Source organism: Equus quagga, chromosome 9 (assembly GCF_021613505.1).
Source record: "Equus quagga isolate Etosha38 chromosome 9, UCLA_HA_Equagga_1.0, whole genome shotgun sequence".
Classification (NCBI taxonomy): domain Eukaryota; kingdom Metazoa; phylum Chordata; class Mammalia; order Perissodactyla; family Equidae; genus Equus; species Equus quagga.
Window position 1 is genome coordinate 93419005 of NC_060275.1, and position 16529 is coordinate 93435533.

The 16529-nt window shown below is 40.8% G+C and overlaps 1 protein-coding gene and 1 long non-coding RNA gene across 6 annotated transcripts in view; both read left to right on the top strand.

Moving 5' to 3' along the window:
• Nucleotides 1-1126: 1126 nt before the first annotated feature.
• Nucleotides 1127-2887, top strand: LOC124244637 (uncharacterized). The gene is made up of 3 exons (XR_006890073.1): nt 1127-1265; nt 1544-1820; nt 2560-2887. It is a non-coding gene; the product is annotated as an uncharacterized LOC124244637 (long non-coding RNA).
• An 11849-nt stretch (nt 2888-14736) lies between these two features.
• The window catches only part of PRLR (prolactin receptor), a 162010-nt gene continuing 160217 nt past the window's right edge, over nt 14737-16529 (top strand). For 2 of the 5 annotated variants that reach the window (XM_046671628.1, XM_046671630.1), the window contains exon 1: nt 14737-15256. The gene's annotated coding sequence lies outside the window, so the exon portion shown is untranslated. The remainder of the gene's footprint in view (nt 15257-16529) is intronic. The other 3 variants (XM_046671627.1, XM_046671632.1, XM_046671631.1) reach the window with 3 other exon arrangements.

A 16529-nucleotide genomic window follows, 5' to 3' on the forward strand; every position in this document is an offset into this window, starting at 1 on the left:
GGGATACACCAGGGATGGCAATCACAAATGTACACAGCAGTCAGAAGGCACCGTGAAAGAGTGAAGCAAGTCTGGGTATAAAAACTGCTCTTCCCTTTAACAATTGGAATCCTTCCAGGTGTTCCCCTAGAAACATGAGGCTCTTTCAGTTTAACTTTTTTTTCTCACTTTTCCTGGCAACATGGGCACAGAAAAATATTTTTCTAGTCTAAGGAAAACAACAATGCAAGTGAAATAATAAATAACAACTGACAGGCGGCTTCAGGGTCAGCGAGATAACAGGGAGCCACGTGAGAGGAAACCACTGCTGGGTGAAAGCGGATTATTGGCAGGTGGGAACGTGAACCCCATGGGGACAGACCATGATTTTTAAGAAAAGCCAAATACAGATTTTAGGGTATAGTCTAGCAATTTTTGAAAAAAGTCTATAAGCTGCATTCAATTTCAATGCTAAGGCTGCCATTGATGGCCCCTATTTTATATATAAGTGAAGTGACATTGTATCAGACATTGAAACCTGAACTATGCTATTGGCTTAAACTGTAGTAACAGTATTAGAGATTTAACATTGCAAAAAGTATTATTTCCTGGAAGATTTGTGTAGATGATGGGGATGGTTGTTGTCTCCTTTTTAAGAATGCTGTTTGTGAGAAGAGTATACATCAGGACAATTTTGAGAGCAGTCTCACTTCGCAGTAAGAGTGTAAAACCCCATGACAATCAAGGTCCTGTGGCCATTTTAATTCAGGAAGAGAATAAACCAACCTACTCAAGCAAAGGAGTAATTTACACTTGGTCTGAGAGCATTCACCAACTTACACCAGTTTAAATACTGCATGATAGAAGGCAGGTGGCACAGCTACAGAAAAACAAATCACTTTATCCCAAGTACAGCACAAGATAAGTGCCATGAATTTCCAAGGACAATGCTAAGAGTTGCCTTGTCATAGAAACCATGAATGATACTATTTGCCTTTCCCTCTGAGCCGAGCATGATGTGTTTGCTTTGGCAGCCACATCCGGCACACGCAAGGAGTCCTGACACATACGATTTCTGTGAATCGCCTGCCCTTCCGTTGCACTAGTCAACAGGAGGCAGGAGACAGGGTGAAGAGGGCAAGTGAGAAGCCACTCTGTCATCTACCCAACTGATCTCTTTCTCTAGCTGTAAATCCTGAGGTAGAAATTGGCCTATGCTCACCCTATTCCTCAAATATGGAGCACGAGTTGGTTTCACGACATCTTCTGACAAAGGAACCCCACAGGTGTGGCAGAGGGCCTGAGGAGGGCTGGGAGAAGCTGATGGCCACGATTTCTTGGCAGGAACTCGTGAAGCCCCTAGTCTACTGCCAAGTGTCCCAGCTATGGCTCAGCTCCTCTCAGCCTCCTGGTGGCTTTTCTCATTCCACAAGGAAGCAGCTCATTCAATGAACCATATGATGGACAGAGAGAATCTACCTCCCCTTTAAAATTAAAAAGAAGAGAAAACAACAGTAGATAAAATGATAATTTCCTAGCTTTTGTCTCTTCTCTCACTTTCTAGCTAAGTGGCCAGTGATGCTGATGATTTATTCAGAGTGTGACGGACAGGATTTCGGTGCCTCTGAAACCACTTCTACTCCCCCTTCTGTCTCTGCTTCCACCGCCCCACCACCCACCCCAAGGACTTGCCTCAGGACAGAAGAAAACAAACTCCATTTGGATGGATGGCTATAAAAAATAAGCAAGACTGAGAGCTCATGTATCTGGCAAAGAGGATCCGTATCTCCAGCCTGAAAAAGGCCAGCAGTAAAGGACCAAGGCAGCCGGCCAGCAGTTAAGTAAGACAAATGAATGGATTTGTTCTCTTTTTCCCTTCTCCTCTTCTTTCCTCCCCTCCCCTACCCTCCTTTTCCCTCTTCTCTCCTCCCTTCCTTTCCCTCTCTTCTCTCTCTCATTATCTCTCTCTATCACTATCTCTATCTTCCTGTCCCTCTTTCTCTCGCTCTCTCTCCTCTCCCTACCCAAGAACACTGAAGATTAATGTGTTTATCATATCCGAAAGAAAACAGCATTTGGGGAGTCTATTCTCACTTCACCAATGGTCCATCCTGACCAATCTGGTACCTGCAAACTGGTGGGGATTTTTGTTTTTCTTAAATCAGGCCCTACCTTTAGCCACAGATCACCTTGAGATTCCATGTACTGGAGGTCCACTGAGCCTGTGGGCCCAGCTGGGATAATATTTCATAAAACTCCCAAATATTTCTTTGCGACATGAGGTTCAAGAAAGGCAGCATGAGCAGAGCCCTGGTGTGACTGCTCAGCCATTTGTGATCATCTCCAGCAACTCTTTGTCTGGTTCTAGCCAGAAACTTCAGGTTATAGAGGAAATCTGCATAGCACTTTCTCAAGGACAATAATTGGAAGCATTGTTCTTTTAGAAGCATAATGATATATATGATATATCTCAACAAACTATATGGATGCCAGATGGTATTGCAAATATTATTGGTGTTCCACCCATATCCCCGGATATCATACCATATCCTGATTTTGGTGTGCTCCCTCCTATTTCAGGGGCCAAGATCTGCATCTCTTTGCTTTGAGGCTTTTTCCAAAGTCACAGAAGGCTTATCTGCCCAGCTTGAGAAGAAGCAGGACATTAGACGCCACCCCCAAGCAGCCTACAACCAATGACTAATGGAAGTTGGTGTAAAAATACCCTAGCTTCCACTCCACTCAGGAGGGGTAACTATGAAACATCTTCCCAAGAAACCACTTACACTTGAATTCCTGGTACAAAGTCTATTTCGGGGGTAAATCCAACCATGAAAGAAGATGATAAATGCTATGTTAAAAAATAAATAGGAAGAGAGGATGGAGAGGGCCATGGGAGGTAATTTTAAATGAGGAGATCGGGGAAGGCCTCACCGATAAGACATAAGTGATATTTGAGGAAAGGCCTGAAGGATGTAGGAGAGAAAGATGTAGATATGGAAGTGGGGATGTTCTGGATAAAAGCAACAGCAAGGGTAAAGGCCAAGAAGCTAGTAAGTAGAGCAGTGCCATGGGCTGAATGTTCGTGTCCCCCAAATTCATATGTTGAAGCCCTAATCCCCAGTGGGATGGTATTTGGAAGTGGGCCTTTGGGAGATAATTAGGTTTAAATGAGATCATGACACTGAAGTCCTCTTGATGGTATTAGTGCCCTTATAAGGAGATAAAGGGAACCAGAGTGTTCTCTGCCATGTGGCGATACAGCGAGAAGGCAGCCACCTATGAACCAGGAGGAGAGCCCTCACCCAAACCCGACCATGCTGGTACTCTGATCTTGGACTTTCAGCCTCCAGAACCAGGAGAAATAAATGTTGGTTGTTTAAGCCACCCAGCCTATGGTATTCTGTTATAGCAGCCCAAACTGACTAAGACAACTAGTCATACAAGCAGGGAAAGACAGGAGATCAGTGGGGGAGGACATAAGAGATGTTCTAGGCACATCTAAGTGGACACTTTCAACTCCACCATTTTATATTATGACCGCACGTTAGTGATTGTGGGTTCTAACATCTAAACCTGATTCCAAAGTATACCCTGTTACTTAAAGTCAGGAAATGTGGTAACAGCAAGCAGAGAAGCTGACAGCGGTGGCAAGGGCTGTGTGTGAACATTTCAGGATCTCCGCAAACAGTCATCTGTGGTTTTTGTAAAGTAAACTTTCTATATTGACTTGCATGCTTTCCTATTGTTAACTACATCTTATTGCTAGGCTTCAGGGGTGCTCTGGGAGCATTCACGTTCCCAATCATCAACTGATTTGAACCTTTTAACTTGCTGTTTCTGGTCCAATGCAATTATCTTTTGGCATCAGTTTCCTTGTCTGAAAAATGGCCCCACCAGCCTTGACCACCACTGACACCAGCATGCCTGTTTGGAAAACACTCAGCCATTCCCTTAGGTGAGGTCAAAAGAACAGAAAGAGTATGAAGGGGGTTGAGGATATAACTTTTAGATTGTTATGGGGAGAAGAGACTCCTCCTACTTTTCTAAAGCCACATGTCAGAGAAGGGAATTTCTTCTATGCTAATCCAACCAAAAAGCCCATCTTTGCATGAATTCTTTCAATGATGGAGAACTCACTGCTTTGCAAAATGGTCATTCCAGTTCTCATGCCCGATTGATTATATTAAAAGTTCTCCATTATTTTGAATTAAACTCCAAAAAACTTTCTAAGCAACTCAGAAGCAGCATCTCTTTCATGTGACAATCCTTTACATGACTGAAGAAAAACAACCTACCTGCCTTCTTTTCTCTCTGCCAAACATTGGGTCAAGTCTATAGAATGTTCCACATATGATGTGATTGCCAGCTCTTGGACATAACTTAGATGATTGACTTGTCAACAACAATATTAACTGTAAAGGTTACTGCTCACTTGACGCTCTTCTAAGTGCTTTCACTTCAATTATCTCACCTAATACTCAAGTAGTCCTCTGTGGTAGGTACAATTATTATTTCCATTTTGTAGATGAGGACAATATGAAATATAGAAGCTAAACAATTTGCCCAAGACATATAACCAGTAACTAGTGGAGCCAGACACTCAAACTTGCTAGTCTGACTCCAGGGCTCATACTATTCTCTATCACTCTGCTCTACCACCTTTCCACTAACAAAACCACGGCTAGCAAGTATGAGTCCAGACTAAGCCTCAGACCTTCTGCCTCCCAGTCCAATGCTCTTTCCACCATGTCACATCATCCTGACTGCTGATGGAATGCCCTTGGGAGAAAGTAGGGGGCCTTGGGGAGGCAGAACTAGGGTATAGAATTCCCAAATACAAATCCCCAGGGGAACTGGATATCTATAGAGCTTTTACTTCTGTTGCCACAAGTAATCTTCCCCATTTCTAAATTTAGTCAGGAAAATTAACATTGGCAAAGACAGAAAGGCAGCCTTGCTCTAGAAAAGACTCCAAGATTCTCCCTGATTCCCACACCTTAGGCACCAGTGAAGACAAAGCTCAGGGAAGTCCTCACTTTGAACCAGGAAGGAAGCAATGGCCTCCAGCCACAGGTCCTTGTCACCTGAGGCTATTGAGATGGTGAAAATTCAGAGGTGAAAGCTTCCTTTGTGTAGTGTTTTCCTTCTTATTGAGAGGTGGAGTAAGGAGAAAGGGATGGCCTCAGCTTTCAAAGCTGAATCTGAAAGATTTCATCAAGAAAGTGAACTTTCAGGAAGGGCTCATGAGGAAAAATCTCAGAGAAAAGAACCAAGGAGGGAGACAGAGATGACAATTGTCAATGGTATTATTCCACGGCAGCAGGCAGGGTGATTCATCTGATGAAAGTCAGCTCATGTCACTCTGCTCAACACTCTAACAGCTTCTCTCTTCCCTCCCAGGAGGTTATTCCAGAAAGGTGCTTCATAGTCCTTATTCAAGATTCTGCTCAAGTTATATTATGAAAGAGACCCATCCTCACCCTCTAACCCAGTTTAACCCCCCTCTATCCCCTTTCTCTGCTTTATTTTACTTACTAGTGTATATCACCACCTGATGTATGGTTCATTTATTTTTTTGTTTTTTGTCTCTCCTCCTCCCAACCCCAGAATATAACACCATGGAAGAGATCTCAGACTCAGTCTAATTTTTTTCCTTCTGTAGCCCAGCACCTAAAACTGAGCCTGGTATATGCTGACAGATGAATGAGTGAAACAATAAATGAATAAAACTAGGAGGAAAAGAGGAAGCAGATGGGTAAAGATATTAGCAAAAGGATGAATGATTCCAATAGCAAGGAGACCTGAAATCTGAGATTTGTAACCTGAACATGGATAGGAAGATGGGACAAGGTGAGAGGAACTGATAAGTCTTTAATGGTTTAAAAAATAGAAACATTCATCTTGTCTTCAAACCTATTGAGGGCCTATTTTAATACTCTTTCTCTCTGATCTCACACACAAAAAGATGATTCCAATAGCTTCTATTTATTGAGCCAGACACATGATCTGCAGTAGCTCCAGTCTTCACATGACCCTGAGAGCAATAAATTATTATCCCCACTCTGCAGATGAGGAAAATGGGGCCAAAAGTTAAGCAATTTATTCACAATAGCCAAAAGTTGAAAACAATCCAAATGTCCATCAATGGATGAATGGATAAACAAAATGTGATATATCCACAAAATAGAATATTATTTAGCCACAAAAAGGGATGAAGTAATGATGCATGCTACCACATGGATAAACCTAAAAACCAGGAGGCTATGTGAAAGAAACCAGACACAAAAAGTCACATATTGTGTGATTCCATTAACATGGAATAACCAGAAGAAGAAAATCCATAGAAACAGAAAGCAGATTGGTTGTTGCCAGGAGCTAGAAGGAGAAGGATGGGGAGTGACTGCTTAACAGGTGTATATGAGGTCTTCTTTGGGGTGAAGAAAATGTTTGGGAACTAGATAGAGGTTATGGTTGGACAACACTGTGAATGTACTAAATGCCATTGTATTATATACTTTAAAATGGTTGATGTTACACTCACCTCAATAAATTAAATTAAATTAAATTGAAAGGTTAGCAACGTGTATGATGTTAAAGTGAGTTCTTCAAGTTGAAAGAATGCTAAACAGTAATAAGAAATTATATGAAAGTATAAAATTCATTGGTAAAAGTAAATATATAGACAAATACAGAATACTGCAATACTGTAATGGTGGTGTGTAAATCACTTTTGATTTTAATACGAAAGTTTAGAGATAAAAGAATTAAGAATAACAATAACTACAAATATTTGATAATGGATTCACAATATTAAAAAAAAATGTAAATTGTCACATCAATACCACAAAGTGTGGAGGGGGAAGAAGTCAAAGTATAGAGCTTTTATACATGATAGAAGTAAAGTTATCAGCTTAACATAGACTCATAAATGTAAGATATTTTATATAAGCCTCATGGTAACCACAAAGGAAATACCTATAGAAGATAAACAGAGAGAAAGAAATCGAAGAATATTACTACAAAAAATCAACAATATGAAAAAGGAAGAAAGCAAGAGAAGAAAAGAGGAGCAAAACAGAAGACAATTAACAAAATGTCAATAGTAAATACTTTCCTATGAATAATTACTTTAAACATAAATATGTTAAACTCCCCAATCAAAAGAATAGCTGAATACATTCAAAAAACCAAGAACAAATTATAGGCTATCTACAACAGACTCACTTCAGATTTAAGGACAAACATAGGCTACAAGTGAAGAGAGGAAAAAGGTATTCCATATAAATGGTAAAAAAAAAAAAAAGAAGGAGAAATCACTGTACTTATATCAGACAAAATAAACTTTAAGTCAAAAACTGTTATTAGAGGCAAAGAAGAACATTATATAATGATAAAAGAATCGATTCATCAAGAAGATATAACAATTCTAAATATATATCTACCCAACAACAGAGAACCTGTTGACAGATCTGAAGGGAGAAATAGATAGTAACACAATAATACTAAAAGACCTCAATAACCCACTTTCAACAACGGATAGAACATCCAGACAGAAGACCAACATGGAAATGGAAGACTAGACAATATCATAGACCAAACAGACCTAACACACATATACAGAGCATTCCACTCAACAGCATTAAAATGCACATTCTTCTCAAGCACACACGGAACGTTCTCCAGGAAACAGCACGTGTTAAGTCATAAAACTCGTCTTAACAATTTTAAGAAGATTTAAATCATACCAAATATCTTTTCCAAAGCACAATGGAATAAAACTAGAAATCAGTAATAGAAAACTAGAAAATTCACAAATATGTGGAAATTAAACAACACGCTCTTGAATAACCATTGGGTCAAAGAAGACATCAGAAGAGAAATCAGAAAATTACTTGAGACAAATGAAAATGAAAATACAACATAACAAAATCTTATGGGATGCAGCAAAAGCAGTACTAAGAAGGAAGTTTATAGTGATAAAACCTACATTAAAAAAGAAGAAAGATCGGGGCTGGCCCCGTGGCTGAGTGCTTAAGTTCTCGCGCTCCACTGCAGGTGGCCCAGTGTTTCGTTGGTTCGAATCCTGGGCGCGAACATGGCACTGCTCATCAAACCACGCTGAGGCGTCCCACGTGCCACAACTAGAAGGACCCACAACGAAGAATATACAACTATGTACAGGGGGGCTTTGGGGAGAAAAAGGAAAAAAATTTTTAAAAAGTCTTAAAAAAAGAAGAAAGGTCTTTAAAAAAAACCTAACCCTAAACCTCAAAAAACCAGAAAAGAAAGAAAAACTTGGCCCAAAGTTAGCAGAAGGAAGGAAATAATAGAGATTAAAGCAGAAGTAAACAACATGGAGAATGAAAAAATCAACAAAATTAAGAGTTGGGTTTTTAAAAATGATGAACAAAATTGAAAACCCTTTAGCTAGACTAAGAAAAAAAGAGAGAAGACTCAAATAAATGATATCAGAAGTGAAAGAGGAAATATTACATCTGTTACCATAGAAATAAAAAGGATCATAAGAGACTACACAAGAGAACCCTTGTGTGCTGTTGGCAAGAATGTGAAATGGTGTAGCCATTATGGAAAACAGTAGTAAGCTTCCTCAAAAAATTAAATACAGGGCTAATATACAATCCAGCAATCCCACTTCTGGATGTATATCCAAAAATTTGATATGAGGATCTCAAAGCGATATCTGCACTCCCATGTTCATTGCAGCGTTAATCACAATACCAAGATATGGTAACAACGTAAGTATCCAAAAGTGGATGAATGGATAAAGAAAATGTGGTATATACACACAATGGAATATTATTCAGCCTTAAGAAAAAGGAAATCCTTCCATATGAGACAACTTGGATGAACCTGGAGGACACGATGGTGACATAAACCAGTCACAGAAAGACAAATACAGCATGATCCCACTTATGTGAGGCACCTAAAATAGTCAAACTCATAGAAGCAGAGAGCAGAATTGTAGTTGCCAAGGGCTGGGGGCAGGAAGAAATAGGGAGTAGTTGTTAACAGGCATAAAGTTTCAGTTATGCAACATGAGTAAGTTCTAGAGATCTGCTGTACCACATTGTGCCTATAGTTAACAGTACTGTATCGTACACTTAAAAATTTGTTAAGAGGGGCCAGATCTCATGTTAAGTGTTCTAACTACAATTTAAAATAAAATAAAATGAATATTCACCATATATCAGAAACCTAATTGGAAATTTACCTGATAGCATGTTTCCAATCATATGATTTCTCAGTTTTACAATCTGGGAGGTGGAATTCATAACATCAGCCTGTGCTTATATCCCACCCCCAAACCCCACCCACCACGCACACACAGACATACACACAAGATAGAGATGGAGAAAGCACATAAGTCAGAATCAATTTTTCCCCTAGTGCCAATTGGGCACTTCATGAGGAACATTCACTTTACTGTCACTTAGGGTTTATAAACTTTAGCACTGGAGCAGAGAACCTTGTTAAAATACAAAATCAGATTCAGAAGATGGAGGTGTGGTCTGAGATTTGCATTTCTCATAAGCTCCCAAGTGATGCTAACGCAGCTGGTCCAAAGACCACATTTTGAGTAGCATAGCCTGAAGAAACCCATGTAGATATTGTAGAGACTAACAGCCATTGCATTTTATCAAGCATGCTCAGCTCTCTCTCTTTGGGTTTAGGAGACATGGATCCTTATCAGTCAACAGTCCTCTCCCAGCATCTTCCTACTGCATGTTCACATGGAGAAAATTATTCCCATTCCCATGTTCATAAAAGCTGGCTAGCCTAGCTGCTTATCCACTAGTGTGGGCTTCTTTGGAAAGAAAGAAACATCGTCTCACACTAGGAATGCCTTATATTTACACATGGTTTCTAATTTACCAAATGCACTCACACATGTCAACGCCTATCAGCCTCACAATGATCCTCAGAGGTAGAACACAGGGGTGTACTATAAACCCATTTGACAGAAGCGAGCAAAACACACTTCAGAGTTGGAGTGATCAGGAAAGGCTTTTAGAAGAAAGTGATATTGAATATGAAGATCAAGAATGGATAGAGATTCGAGTAGACAAGGAGTAGGGGAAATAGCATTCCAAGAAGGGAAGATGAGATTCAAACATGCCGTAAACATATATTTAGCCACTACTCTAAAACTCAGTATAATCAGCAGGACCAAAGATGTTTTAATTATTCTATGGGAAGTAGGCACCATTAAAGAATTTTAATTCAGAGCGTGATGTTGTCAGATTCACTGTGGAAGCATTTGAGTTTCACATAGGCAAGGCTGGTGAAAGCAAAGCCATCCGGGGGATGTTGAAGGGGAAGAAGTGAAAAATGATGAAGGCATGAACTGAGGCACTAACAGTGGAAAGGGAAAAAAGATATTTACAGGATTTTCTGTGTGATTACATGTAGAATGTGACAGAGGGAACATTAATAGTTGAAGCCATCAAAAAAGATATGCCTTTATATCTCAAGTGCCATAAAAATGTGCGTACCCTTTGACCTATGTCTCACTGGGATTTTAGGCTAAGGAAATAAATCTTCCAAAGGCAAAATCTCTTTATACAAATATGTTCATTGCAGCATTATTTATAAGAATAAAACTTTGGAAACAACCTAAATGCTCATAACACGGTATGATTAAATAAATTATTGTGCAATAAGATTATAATGACATTATAAGATTAAAAAAATTATTTGAAGGATAGTTTTAAAAGACCTAAATAAACAAATATATCTCTCTATTTCCTGGGTGGGAAGAATTAATGCCTTAAAGATATCAGTTTTTCCCAAATTAATAGATAAATGTAATTTGGACAAATTGATTCTAAAATTTTATGGAAAAATAAATATATCATATTTATCAAGAAAATTTTACAAGGAAAGACTGAAAGACTTGCACTAATAGGTATTATAATATACTATTTTTACAATACAGTTGTCAAAATTTTGCATTATTGGCACATAAATAGGCATTCCAAACAAAACAAAGTAGTGTCCACAATACATGTAAATGTACATGGAAATGTAATGTATGATATATGATACTGGAAATCAGTGGAGAAATCATGGATTTTTCAGTCAAGGGTAATGGTATAACTGACTATGCATTCAGAAGAAAATAAATTTAATTCTCTAGCTCATATAATATTTAAAAACTATTCCTAGGATAATTAAAGATTTATTTTTAAACAGAGAACTTAACAATATTAGAAGCAAAGAAGAAATCCAGAAATCACAGGGTCTTAATAGAATATGCTTCACAACTTTGAGTAGGTAAAAACTAAAACATTTTGTGCAGTAAAACAGCCCATAAACAAAATCAAGAGAAACTCAACAGACAAAGCAAAATGTTTATAACATATTTAACAAAGTGTTAATATGTCTAATAGTAAGGAGACCTCAAAGATTAATTTTTAAAAAGATAAACATGCTAGAAGAAAAATAAGCATAGAATTGAACAATCAGAGCATTAGAGAAAAAAATCAAATAATAATAAATATGAACTCAAGAGACCGTGAATTAGAACAGTAAGACACCATAGTTTGCTTATCAGACTGGCAAAAATTAGATTGATAAAATCCACTGCTGGCAAGGATTTGAGAAAACATCTTTGGTAGAAATGTATATTGGTAGGAGTCTATATTACTAAATATTTTGGGAAGAATTTGGATGTATATATGAAAATTTAAAATGTTCCTACCCTATAACTTGGTAATCTCACTTCTAGGACATTGTTCGGTAACATTTTTGGAGAGCAATTTGGCAGTGATCTATAAGAATTTTAGTTCTCATTCCCTTTCACCCAACAATGCCATTTTTAAGAATCTATCCTAAGGTACATGCAAAAATAATCACGGCAACACTTTTTACAATAAAAAGTTGAAATTACTAAAGACCTAACAATGGAAGAATGCTAGAATAAACTGCAAACTAGGCAGCCATTAAAAAGAATGATTGAAGTCTACAGCTAGTAACCTAGAATATATAATTTCATTAAGCTTAAAAAAGACAAGTAACAGAAACTATTCCATTATTAGTTTAAAAAAATATATGCATGTGTATATAGAGACATGACTATATACATGTAGGAAAAAGGATAGATATGCCCCCATATGTTAATGGTGGTCACCTCCGGAGATGAGATTGGATGAAAGAAAGAGGGTGTGTGATTTGGGAGGATTATATTTTACCTTATAAATAGAGATTTCTTTTAACAGTGCTGGGATTGTGCGTGATTTTGGACTGTTTGGTATTTTTAGCATTTTCTTTAAGAAAGGAATGTAGTCTTCAAAGAAAAAAGATGAAGGACCAAAGAGAAAACTGTTCCCATTTGGGAAGGAAGAGAAAGAAGAGGAGCCGGGCTGTAGGAAAAGCCGACACAACAATGTCACAGACTGCGGGCCACTGAGGGAGGGCAGGACCGAAAGCCCAGGAATGGGAGCCTCCAGAGGAGGGAGTGAAGGGGCACACAGCGCTGCAGAGAAGCTGGGATGATGCAGCTAAGAGGGTAGCTGATGAGGATGAGTAGTAGTGGTGGAAGCTGGGGTGTACAAGGGATTAAGGCAGTCATTTTCCACTCTGCCTGTGCATCTTGGTAGAAACAGAGAAATCAGGGGCCCACCCCAAACCTCGTGAATTAGAAGCTCTCAAGCGACACCCAGACACAGTGCATTTGAAACACTCCTCGGATGATCGTGGTGTGCACTCAAGGTCGAGAACCACTGAGCGAAGGCATTGAGGGCGCAGTGAGTCAGGGAAGCTGAGGACTGCAGGTCATTCTTTCACTAAGTCTGACAGATGAAGAAAGGAGGGAATTCAGATGTACGGCCACCAAAAAGGTTAGCAGCTTCAAGGAAGATGTGAGGATATTGCAGGCTGATGAAGAAGCCCATGGGGCAGAAAAGATTAAATATGAGAGGAAAGTGGGGGGAAGAGGAAGGGAAAAAAAGGAACAATGTTCCTAGACTTTCTGTTATTTGTCAGGTATTTTACATATGCTATCACCATTATTATTCCTTTTACTGGTGATTAATAATCACCATTATTATTATTTTTGAGGCATATATTACTGCATCCGATTCACAGTGCAGCAAGTGAAGCTTAAGGAAGCCAAATGAATGGCAAGGACAAAACCCATGCCAATAGCTGGGCTCCTTCCTCTGCATTGGGCTGTGGAACACCGTCTTGGAGGCAGTGGGCAGGGATGGGGTCCCGGACTCAGCAGGAGGAGTAGCTTGGATAAAAGGAGGAACACATCCACTGAGACAGAGATGAGACACAGTTGAGCAAAAAGGGAACACTCATAAAGGGTCAGAGCACGTTAGTGTGTAGAGAAGGAAGCAGTGGCAAAAATTGTGGGGCAAAGCAGAAGCTGAGGTTCACCTCTTCCTTCATCATCTCTGTAAAGCTGGGGCAAATGCTAGTGGCTTAGGGACAGTGCCTGCATGATGCACAGCAGAGAAGAAAGCCAGCCTTGCCCTTCCCTGCCAGTGAGACGTGCATTAGTCACTCAACAACCAATTTGTCACCTGCTGGAAGCCATAAGCACAGAGGAGCTGAGCTGCCCGAAGCTGACTGGAAACCACAAGGAGGAAAAGCAAGGTCCCTACCTTCCCAGAGCTGTCAGTCTACAGTTACCCAGAGTGATGTTTTTTTCACCAGCTGTTAAAATTGCCTCATTAGAACAACTCCACAAACCTCAGAGATCCTTTGCTTTGCAAAGGTCATATAGAAATAGTCTACCATTGACGATCCCTGGTCAGCCAGTGGTTTGGAAAATAATTAGGGGTTGCATACCCTCCTGGCCACCCATGAGCAAAAGTAACTACACCCGGATGACCACAGGAAGCATTTGAAGGCTGTGCATGAAAGACACATCTCCCCTGAGCTAAGAGACACAGAGGGAGTCTACGGCTTAATTGCGCAGACCCATGCTATTGAACAGGAAGCAGCAGGTGATTATGCTTATGCAGGTGCCTCTGGACTTCGAATCCAAAAGGCTCGCCAAAGCATCCTGGGATTTCCAATGTCTTCCTGGGGCCTGGACAGTGGTTGCTGCTGAATGTCGTTTGCCAGTTCTTCCAGAATGGCTATCAATCAAAGGGGGAAAGCTCAACATTCTAGTAACATTTTTTTTTGTTGAAACTCAATAGTCTTTGTTCAAAATATCTTCTTGGTGCCCCTCTGGGTAATAAAACAATCAGATGCGATGTTAATTAACGGCATCAAACTGACACTAGCAGCTTACTCATTGAGGGATAACTATTTGATTCAGGCAGCTACCACTATTCGTTTCGGTACTTTGCAAGAGAGAAGGTGGCAGTGGTGCAGGGTTTTGCTATTAACAACAACAAAAAAGCCAGAACCACATACAGCCCTATTAGAAAAGATGAATTGTATATTTGTGGAAAACCACAAAAGGGTGGATTATATAGGCACGACTAATGTTCCTGTGTAATACTTAGATGGCAGAGAATAACCACAGCACCCTGCAAGTTTCCGCTTTGGAGTTTCAAAAAAGAAAGCAAAACCTGCTTGGGTCACGGACTGTTTATTTTCTTTCGCCCCTATCACGCTGACCCCTCCTTCTTCTCATGGAAGGTGAGACTGAAATCTCTGGAGCCCCCCTCCAACGTGGCCACGCTGCCGTTCAACGCTATTCAGAAATAAGGAAAGAAATTTGACAGGGAGACACTCCACATCTTGGTTGCCAGGAGAGATACCATCTTTGAGGTCATTCAATTTATTAAGACATTTTTATTATTGTTTCGTCTGTTTATTTTTTGGTACCGTCTCAATGGAAGACGTGGGGCCCTGATCATGCAAAACCAACAGGGGGGAATCAGTTCTTTCTTCTCCACGTCTTTGCGGCGTTCTGGCTCCACCGACTCCCTCCCTCACCTGGTAAAACTGGCAGGCTCTGGACATTTTGCATGCTGAAGAAAATCACTGTTTTGCCTCCAGCAAGGAACATAACTGTTGCAACACTGACTCCTCCTCTACTGAAGAAAGAGTGAACAAGTGCACTGAGTTGAGCTTCTTCTCACAGAGCCAAAGGGCTGGGGACGTGGAGCCGAGACACCCATCTGGGCTGGGCTTTCCACCTCCTTTGCTTTCTGTCTTACTCGCTCCTCTTCCCTCCTTCTGGATTTTACCGGCTGTTCATGAAACATCTTTACGCACAATGGACCTCCTCGTCCTTTTGCAGGAAGTGCTCACGGGCTGATATGGCAGACTTTGCTTCCCGGCAAAAGTGAGTAGCCACGACGGGCTGAGCCCGGGCGGACGCCGAGGGGCTGGGGACCGCGCGGACCGCGCGCGGGCGGCGGGGCTGCGGGTTCGAGGCCGGGAGCGAGGGCAGCCGCGGGCGCGAGCTGCGCAAGAAAACCCCAGAAATCCGGCAGAGCCGGCAGAGGGGCTGCCCGGCCGCGGCAACCTGTGGGAAAGCCGGGCTCTGACCGCACTGATGTCCCTTCTCACAGGAACTAGAAATACTAGCCCCCATGCCAGCTTTTACAACTGCACACATTAGTATTTTTATAAGGCATCTTCAGATGCACCCTGGAGAATGAGTTTCGGCGTAATTGTGGGATTTTCAGAATGTAAATGATTTATGTCAAATTGGAAAGAAAAATATCGGGGAGGGAGAAGAGGCTCAGACAGGTGAGGTGATGACAAAGGACTTAAGGATTCTCCCAGCAGCAGCCGCAGCAGCAGCCTCTGGGGTATCCGGTGGGGAAAGTTTAGTGCTACCTGTGCTGACCCGAAAGGCGCAGCTCCCCCCAAAAGGCAATGGGGGTAGTGGCAGGTAAGCAGCCTCCTAGTTGTACCTCGTTAACGGAGCAAGAGACAGGCCGATTGACCTCAGCAGAGCAAAGCAAGTCGGAGAGGAGCCTGGAGGGAGCGGTGAGGAGGGGAGAGGAGGAGGCAAGTCAGGCAAACTCAGCTTGCTGGGGAGTCTGCGTCGGAGGGGAAAAGCGGGGCTGCAGTTCTAGCTCTTTGAGTAGGAACATACGTTTTAGTGACCTCTACCTGTATCCTGGGGAAGAAGCCCACGTTGCCCTAAAAACAAGCAATTTAGGATTTTCTATGACTGGACTTGAGAATGGTTGCAAAACGTTATTAATCTTGAGGGATTAGTTTGTCTTTATTCATCAAGTTGGCTGGCAAAGATTTCCCACCTGAGTCTCATGCTTCTTGGTCAGTGGAGTGCTGCTAATTCTAGCCCTGTCTCTGGCTATGAAAACTTGGGTGGGACACCTGTCCTCTCTGAGCCTCAGTTTTCTTTGCAACATTTAGGGAAATTAATTATTCCATACATATCCCATTAAACATTTTACTTGTGCTATATGTGTGTGTGTATATGTGTATACACATTATATGTATATATATACATTATTATATAGTATATATATAATGGGGTAAAAGTGCTTAATAGTGTAAAGAAGAAACATGAAAATTTTAATTTTAGAGGTTCTTAGAAATTAGGTATCATGGGTTCTTTTGAGAATTAGCTCTGAGTCTTC